At 35.8% G+C, this 7,892-nt stretch overlaps 1 non-coding gene across 1 annotated transcript; it reads right to left on the reverse strand.

The window, feature by feature from the left end:
- Positions 1-721: 721 nt before the first annotated feature.
- LOC125610610 lies at positions 722-825 on the reverse strand. The gene has a single exon (XR_007340612.1). It is a non-coding gene; the product is annotated as a U6 spliceosomal RNA (small nuclear RNA).
- Positions 826-7,892: the final 7,067 nt, after the last annotated feature.

Consider the following 7,892-nt stretch of genomic DNA (forward strand, 5'->3'; position numbering starts at 1 on the left):
ATTAAATTTAATCGCTGCTTAAGTAAGGGAAAAAGTGCGGTACCCTTGTTCTTTGCCAACAGTTCTGCTTCTTAAGGATACAATTATTAGTATTTGCTGGTATGTACTGCCCTAAGAAGTGCCAATGAAAGCAGTGCATGCCCTCCAGTGGTTTCCTAATGAGTAAAACTTCAATCTTTCGCCCTGGCATTGAGGGCTCCTTAACCACAGAGGGCTTCTTAGAGTTTCCAGAATGTGTCGGCATTTTTGCATCTCATGGCCTTTGCACTGCTCTACTCCCAGAGCAGAAGTTATCTCCATTGTTCTTTGTATCACTGATCCCTCGTTTTTTCAGGTTTCAACTCAGGGATCTCTTCTTCAGAGAGGCGTTTTCTGACCACTCTGTTGAAAGCAGGGTCCCATTTTCCCAAATCCATTCGTTCTCTACCACATTATTCCATTAGTTTTTTTAAGGGCATTGAATCATGTTAGGATTTAATTTTAGTGTGTTTACTAGTTTGCTCCAGATTTACTTTTTTGTGTGTGATTATTACCCATTTACAGTCTATCACATCATTTTTTTAAAAACCTTTTTCTTTTTCTTTTTTGTAGTGCTGAGGATTGAACCCAGGGTCTTGTGCATGTGAGGCAAGCACTCTACCAACTGAGCCATATCTCCAGCCCTAAATCTTTTTTTAAGGGCACTTATTACCATAAGAATTTATTTAAATTTATATTTACTTAAAATAAGGAAGGCTTCACTTATTAGCATGCTATCTTTGAGCAGGTGCCAGGTTAATCTCTGTATTGTCTCAATTTTTGGGAATATGCTGCCTAAATCAGCATAGGGATTTATTTCTAATTTGTTTATTGGTTTTCTCCAAGTTACAATGAGAAAAAAAATATCTAGCTGGTTCCTCAATGCATAACCTTTCAAGGCCTAGAGAATCACTATGTGAGCTTTTTGATTGGATGAGTTGTATTTATTGGGCTCAAGATAAATCCCAGAGCCGAGTGCAGGGTCTGGCATACTATACTTGTTGGAACGTTGAATAAATAGAAGTGCAGGTGAGATCACTGCTCATGGTGAACTTGGAGGATCTTAGAAGAAGATATAGGTATGGAAGACTAAAAATAGGGTCACTAACATGAAAAATCTTCTTGCAGCAGAAGAAAGATCAAAAATTGTAAATCATTGTATTTAGTGGCAATTTCAGGACAGTTGCTAGGATATAATTTATATCATATAAAACCAGTTACAGTCTTAGAAGTCAATATGAATTATTAAAGAACACCTCAGGTTGGAAAAATGACAGGGGGGTTAGAGTCTTGGGTAGACAAGCCCAGAGCAGCTGTCTGCACTGAGCAGACGCAAGTCACTGGGCAGGTTTGCAGACCATTTAAATGCTCTCCAGAGTTTTTATGCAATTCTTGGGGGAAGAGCCTGAGTTTCTTGTAGTTGTAAAAGCTTGAGACTTTTGTTTAGGAAATAGAGTACTAACTCATTGGAATCTGAAGAATGTAAGGACATTCAAGATGCATATACTATTGAGGATACTATAATACATTCACACTACAGGTTAGGAGTCCCTTATCCAACATGCTTGAGACCAGAAGTGTTTCAAATTTCAGAATATCTGTATTACCTCATGAGGCATCTTGGGATTGGGACCAAAGACTAAACACAAAATTCTTTTATGTTTCACATACACCATATGTTTCATATACACTATATATATACATATGTATATATATGTGTATATATATATATACACACACACACATATGTGTATATAAAATATGTACATATATATATATATATATATATATATATATAGAGAGAGAGAGAGAGAGAGAGAGAGAGAGGCGGGAGGTAATTTGTGCAACACTTTTTTTTTTTTAGCAATTTTTCATATGAAACAGGTCATGTTTTGTCATTTTTGACTTCCTAAAGTTGGGATTTTTTGAGCATTTGGATTTCAGATATTTGGATTCAGGATGCTCAACCTGTGCAATGAGGAAAATCATTAAAGCAGTAGTCATCTTCTACTTCAATGTACATTTTTATTCATAGTTGAAAAGAATAGTCTATTACTGCTAACATATTGTAAATTTACTCAGAATCAAAGGGTTCAGAGAGACATAAAATGTATGTATTTTCTATTAAATAACAATTTCTGCTCACTTTAGATTATGAGTATAGTATACACGAATTATATGCACAAAAAATGTAAAAAGTAATTGTGAAAACAAGTCTCGTTACCAATTTTTATAAGAAAAAAGACATTCATTTTTTTTTTACAAGCTACCAACATCATATAGGATAGTTCTGACAATATTCAGTCTTCTTCAATTAATTCATCTGGTAGCTCAAGAATCTATAGGAAAAAAATTAATATACAGTGAAGTCACTACTCAGTGTCATGGGACAGTAGAAATTCATATCAGTACAAAATATCATTTAAGAGTTTTACATGGAGTTCCAGTGTCAAGTTTTGGAGAGACATTTTGGTTGGCAAGCAATCTAAGCATTATTGAAGATTGAAAAATTTAAAAAAATGATTTCTGTTGGTAAAAATGTTAAGAGTTTAAAAACATGTAGACATAGACAAAAGTTGTTATGTCTTAGTCTTTCCATCATCTTACTAGCAGATCCTTGCCTAGGAAACATAATGAAATGTTTTAGGTACTTCCAGTATTTTCCATAAGATGGCAGAGTTGATATTATAAATATGAGAACAAATTCACTTTCATTCTGTTGGTCACAGCAAGAAAAAGAGCCTTAAAATCATCCTCACTCTTTGAATATTGCTATCTTGTATTCAACAATAATAAGTTTAAAAGAAGCAATAAAAATGTAACAGTTATGTTTTAGATTGAGATTATGCCATAGTTCCATGGGAATTCCCCTTTGAGCACTGATTTTGCTCCTTGAGTGAGTTCCTGTAACTGTCAATTGTCTGTGCTGAGTTTTATGTAAATACTAACCAACCCTTCAATGCCCTGTGGCATTACTCTCAGATCACCACAGATATGACAGGAAAATATTGGTATCACTGAAGCAAGTAGTGGTAGTAACTGTTTTTGATTGTTAGGAGCTGCAGACTGTCTACCTTTAATGCAAATTTAGAGGCCCTTCAGTCTTTCTTTGATTTCCTTTGACACGGGTGACAGGTTCTGAATGACAGGACCTATTTTGTCCATTTGCTCTTAAGTAGAGAGTCACAGCAACACATGCAGCACCCATCTTCCCAGAACAGGATAGTCAGGGGCCAAGAGAGACTTTAGAATCAGAGTGAAGAGGTGTCAGTTGCAGAGACTAAACTCAAGGAAACTGTGATGCATACATTGACTAAAAGTGACTTGGATTTTTGTTGGAAACATCTCAAGTAAAAGCTGTGTATTTGATTGTTTTTATTGCTTCCCTAGCTTCTTGCACAAAGCAGATGCTCATGAAGTATTTGTTGAATGTGTAAGGATACAGTAAAGAAATGTTGCAAATGGACTTTCTTCCTTTCTCAGCTTGCAGGAGCTCAGAATCTGGAAGAAGGAAAGTTGTGGCATCTCCAGTCAGGGCCCAGCTTGTGTAGCGCACTAGGTCCTGGAGCTCTTCACCACTGGACTGTGAACTCCCTGTGGGAAGACTGTTATTATTTTGCATTATATCTCTAGTCGTCTGTCCAGTGCCTCATGAATAGGAGGTGCTCCACAGGGATGTTTTGAAAGAAAGAGGTGACACACATAACTTGCCATCAGTGGACACTGGCATGTGTGTAGCTTGGGAGTTTGTTGAATCCTGTCTTACCCATGTGGCTGGTTTACCAAATGCTAGTATGGTAGCTACCTGCAGTTAAACTTCCAGATCAATAATATTTCCTGGGTATCGTCAGTTTTACACACCACAGGGGAAGTCAGACATCCACAAAGGAAGAGGAAACATGTTCCAGTTTGATATAAAATGCTACTATCCAGAGAATACCCAATGCCGACAGGATCAAGTTTGTTTCGGTGAATGTAGGCAAGATCTTGTGGAACCCAGAAGAAAGCATGCCACACCCATGTTTTCTGTAAACATTTTCCTTTTCTGTGAAATTTCACAGGACTATGAGATCTTTCAAATGAAAAAAAAAATCAGGTCATTGTATCAGAAGAGACAATTTGGTAATTTCCAAGTGGAAAAAAATTTTTTTTTCAAAGGGGAAAATTCTAGAGAACTAGTTATCAGGGCCCACAATCTTGAAAATTTACCCACTCCTTCCCTCTGAGATAGCTTCTTACTGTACTTTTGCTCCTATTTTATGTACACATAGACTACATCTGGGTTATTACTGATCTTTGCTCTTTTAAACACCTAAGCACATTTTCTTTAATCATTTTGGGAGAAGAGTCTTCCAAAACAAAGTTGACATAACCTAACTATGTAAGAAGACTATAATGACCATATGGTCACCACATATTGTTGGACAGATAATGCAGGAAGCAGTAATACTACATTTGAAAGCTTTTCATTCACACAGTAGTCATTGAGATATGTGTAGTCATCAGAAGAAAATGTCCAGCTGATGAAATTAAACTATATTATTTAAATAAAATCAATAATTAATATAATTTCAAGATAGGAAAAAAGTTTCTTCAGAAAGTAGTATCTGTTCCTAATTCACACAAATAAATCTTTCACTTAATGATTTGCATTCATCATAATATGAACAAAATGTTTTGTAAAACAATACAGCACTGCCTTAAGGCTGTGTTAAGTATATTTATTTTTGCCTTAAATATCCCCATAAGACTGTGATTTACATTCTTATATTAGTTTTTCCACTCTGTTATTTTAGAAATAGTGTGCATAATTACTATCTGTATTTTTGCTCATTTTACTTTGCATCTCCCTTTCCTGTTTTCTGCTTCTAATCTGTATGGGCTTGAAAATTATTTTTAATAAAATAGTTGAGACACTAGGACTGTGGATCAATTAAGAGTTGAGTAGGAGTTAAATAATAGCTGCGAGAGTTTTCCTATGAATAAAACTGAGGAGTTTCAGGGTATGGATTTTGTGAAATCTATTGGGATAGTCAGACGACATTTTTGTTAGATTTTTGATTCTTGTTCTGTTGTGGATGGATGAGTTTGCCAGGTAGCAGAGTTCTTGTTACATACAGGGAGTCTTAGAAAACTTTGAAAGGTAAGTGCAATGGAGAAGACCAGTTTTGGGATATTATTATTATTATTTTTACCTACAGTGGCAGAAAATCCTTAGTGTTTTCAGAGCAGAAGTTCTCAGTGGGAGTTCTCACAAGTTACAACCAGAGGATGAGAAACAGTTTTGTTATTCTAATGTATCAGGCATTTTGCTTTAGGAACTTTGTGGTTATTAATTCTCTTTGCTTCAGATGTTCCCCCTAGGATGCAAAAGTATTTTGAAGTGTTAACACCCACATTTCCTTTGAGTTACACTGGATGAAAAATGGAATGCCTATGTGTGTAGAAGAAAATGAGGCATTTTTTTTATTACAATTACCACTGATGCTAATAATACTCTGGCCTTCTAGCAGCACCTGTCACATGGCATCTTCGATTTTCAGGGAAACTTTAATGAAAACTCTTCGTTTTCTTAAAGGTTGCAATTATTATGCAGCACAATGTTTACAGATAGGGAAATGTGAGACTCAGGCAGAATAAAATCAAGGAAGGTTGATGGCCATGGGCCCCGAAACAAATGGGAAAAGAATAAAACAGAAACAGACTTTGTCTTCTTAATCCCACCCTGAAACCACTGCCCAAACCTCCTTTTTGACAAAGATTAATGGAACCAACGTGCCTCAAGCCTAGACATTGAAGGTCTAGGAGCACAAAAACAACTTCATGCAGGGCCAAGTGGTTTCGATTTTGGGGAGAAATTTAAATAATTTGAGTTCTGTAATCAATGGCCTTTCTCTGTGTCAGAAAGTCCAACACTAATCAAGTGATTTTTAAAAATCCACTATCCTAAGTGGTTTGAAAGCAATAAAAGGAATTAATGAGCTTTACTTGTCCGATAGAAACAAGTACACTACAGAATTGCCCCAAATTCCATTCTCTGGAGATGTTTAACTTGTTGCTTCGGACACTAAATTTGCTTAAAACGTAATGTCCAGAGAACATTTTTTCTTATTTAGAAACATGGTAAAATGAAAAGTTATGGAAGAACCTAAATAAATATTTATACATATTGATTGAATAAATGGATTAAACAAAGACAGTTAATAATAATGAAAACCCTGGACAATACAAATAAAACATCTATACATAATTCCATTGTCCAGGGATTATGTCCAGCCTCTCATAATCCCAGCAATTTGGGAGACTGAGACAAGAGAATTGCAAGTTCAGGGTCAGCCTCAGAAGTTTAGCAAGACCTTGTCTTAAAATAAAAGGACTGGGGATGTAGCTCAATGGTAAAGAGTCCCTGGGCTCAATCCCCAATACTAATAAAAGTATTCTACACAATAGAATGCAAGCATTGATGAAGGAATCAGAAAACCAATTAGCACTCACATGTATAATGATCTCCATTTATATTATCATTACCTTAAATCAGTAGTAATATTTGATATAGTGAGGGTCAGAGTTTCAAATTAGATAGATGATCCTAATAAAGTATTTTATAAAACTTTATCCAATGACTTGCTGTTTTAGGTTTAAAATAGATTTAAGAAGTCAGAAGGAGAAAAGGCCAATCCTCTTTAAAAGAGACTTAGAAGAAATGAAACTTTGAGATAGTTTAAAAAGTGACTGAAGGCAATTATTTGCAAAATCGCTTCCCCAGAAACAGAAAACTTCAGAAGGGTTTTTACATCCAGCAGTTAAAAGTTAAACTTTCTTTATTCTGGCTGGAAGAAGTGATCAGGAGGCTTGTCTGGGGCATGCAAATTATGTTTAAACACAAAGTGTAAAGTAGAGAAAGAAGGCAACGGGCAGGAATGAGCCATTTTTTTGAAAGCAAAGAGCAATGATCTGAACTCTCAGATTTCTTATTTCCCCTGAGAAAATACATGCAAAGATGAAAATAAGCAAAGTCGACAAGAACACAGATAAAGTATTTTGTAAAGGGCACTCTCTGATACTCAGATCCAAGCAGAGGAAAGGTGAAGGGCCAAGAAACCCACAGGAAGTGACTTCTTGCAGCCTGGATATGTGGGGCCAGAGGAGCCTTTACAAACAGCAAAGGCATCAACTTAGTCAACAGCAAAGGTATGGTGTAGTAGGGACAGCTGATGGACACCTATGTACATGGAAGAAGGCTGTACTTAGAACTTGCATAGCAGACCTGATGGGACATGGTGCAGACCAACTACAACTACCAGCTTCAGTCTCCTCATCTGTAAAGGAATCACTGAGGTCCCTTTTTCAATGCAAACATTTTATCGCATAGAGAAATTGCACATTGTATTAGACATGTTATTTCTTTTAACTTTCACTTCCTAAAATATTCATATACTATTTGCCATTTAAAGAAGTGGATCACATGGCACATTTTAACAATGTGATTGCGTAGAAAAGGGTCCACTCTGGTACTGAAGTTTGTGTGAAGGTGTGTGCACAACAAGAATAAGTCGCCCACTCTTGTTTAAATTGTCAGTTAGTCATGGCTGCCAGATGGAAGGTGCCAGGTGTTAAGAGAATAGAACTAACAATTTTACTCATGAAAATCATTTCTTGCAAAATTATTAAATAAGTAGTACCTTCAAAAGAGAAGTGCCTGATAAAATAAAATAGTTTAACTGTTATGGCCATGGAAGAATTAATTTATTTTATGTATTTTTACCCTTTTTACTAAGAAATAAAGCCCCTAAGTTTTATATGGCACAAGGTCATCAAAAATAAAGACTATATTTCCCAGTTTTCTTTTCAACAAAGTTTGGTGTGCACCAAGT

The sequence above is a fragment of the Marmota marmota genome, unplaced genomic scaffold (assembly GCF_001458135.2).
Source record: "Marmota marmota marmota unplaced genomic scaffold, marMar, whole genome shotgun sequence".
NCBI classification, from domain to species: Eukaryota; Metazoa; Chordata; class Mammalia; order Rodentia; family Sciuridae; genus Marmota; species Marmota marmota.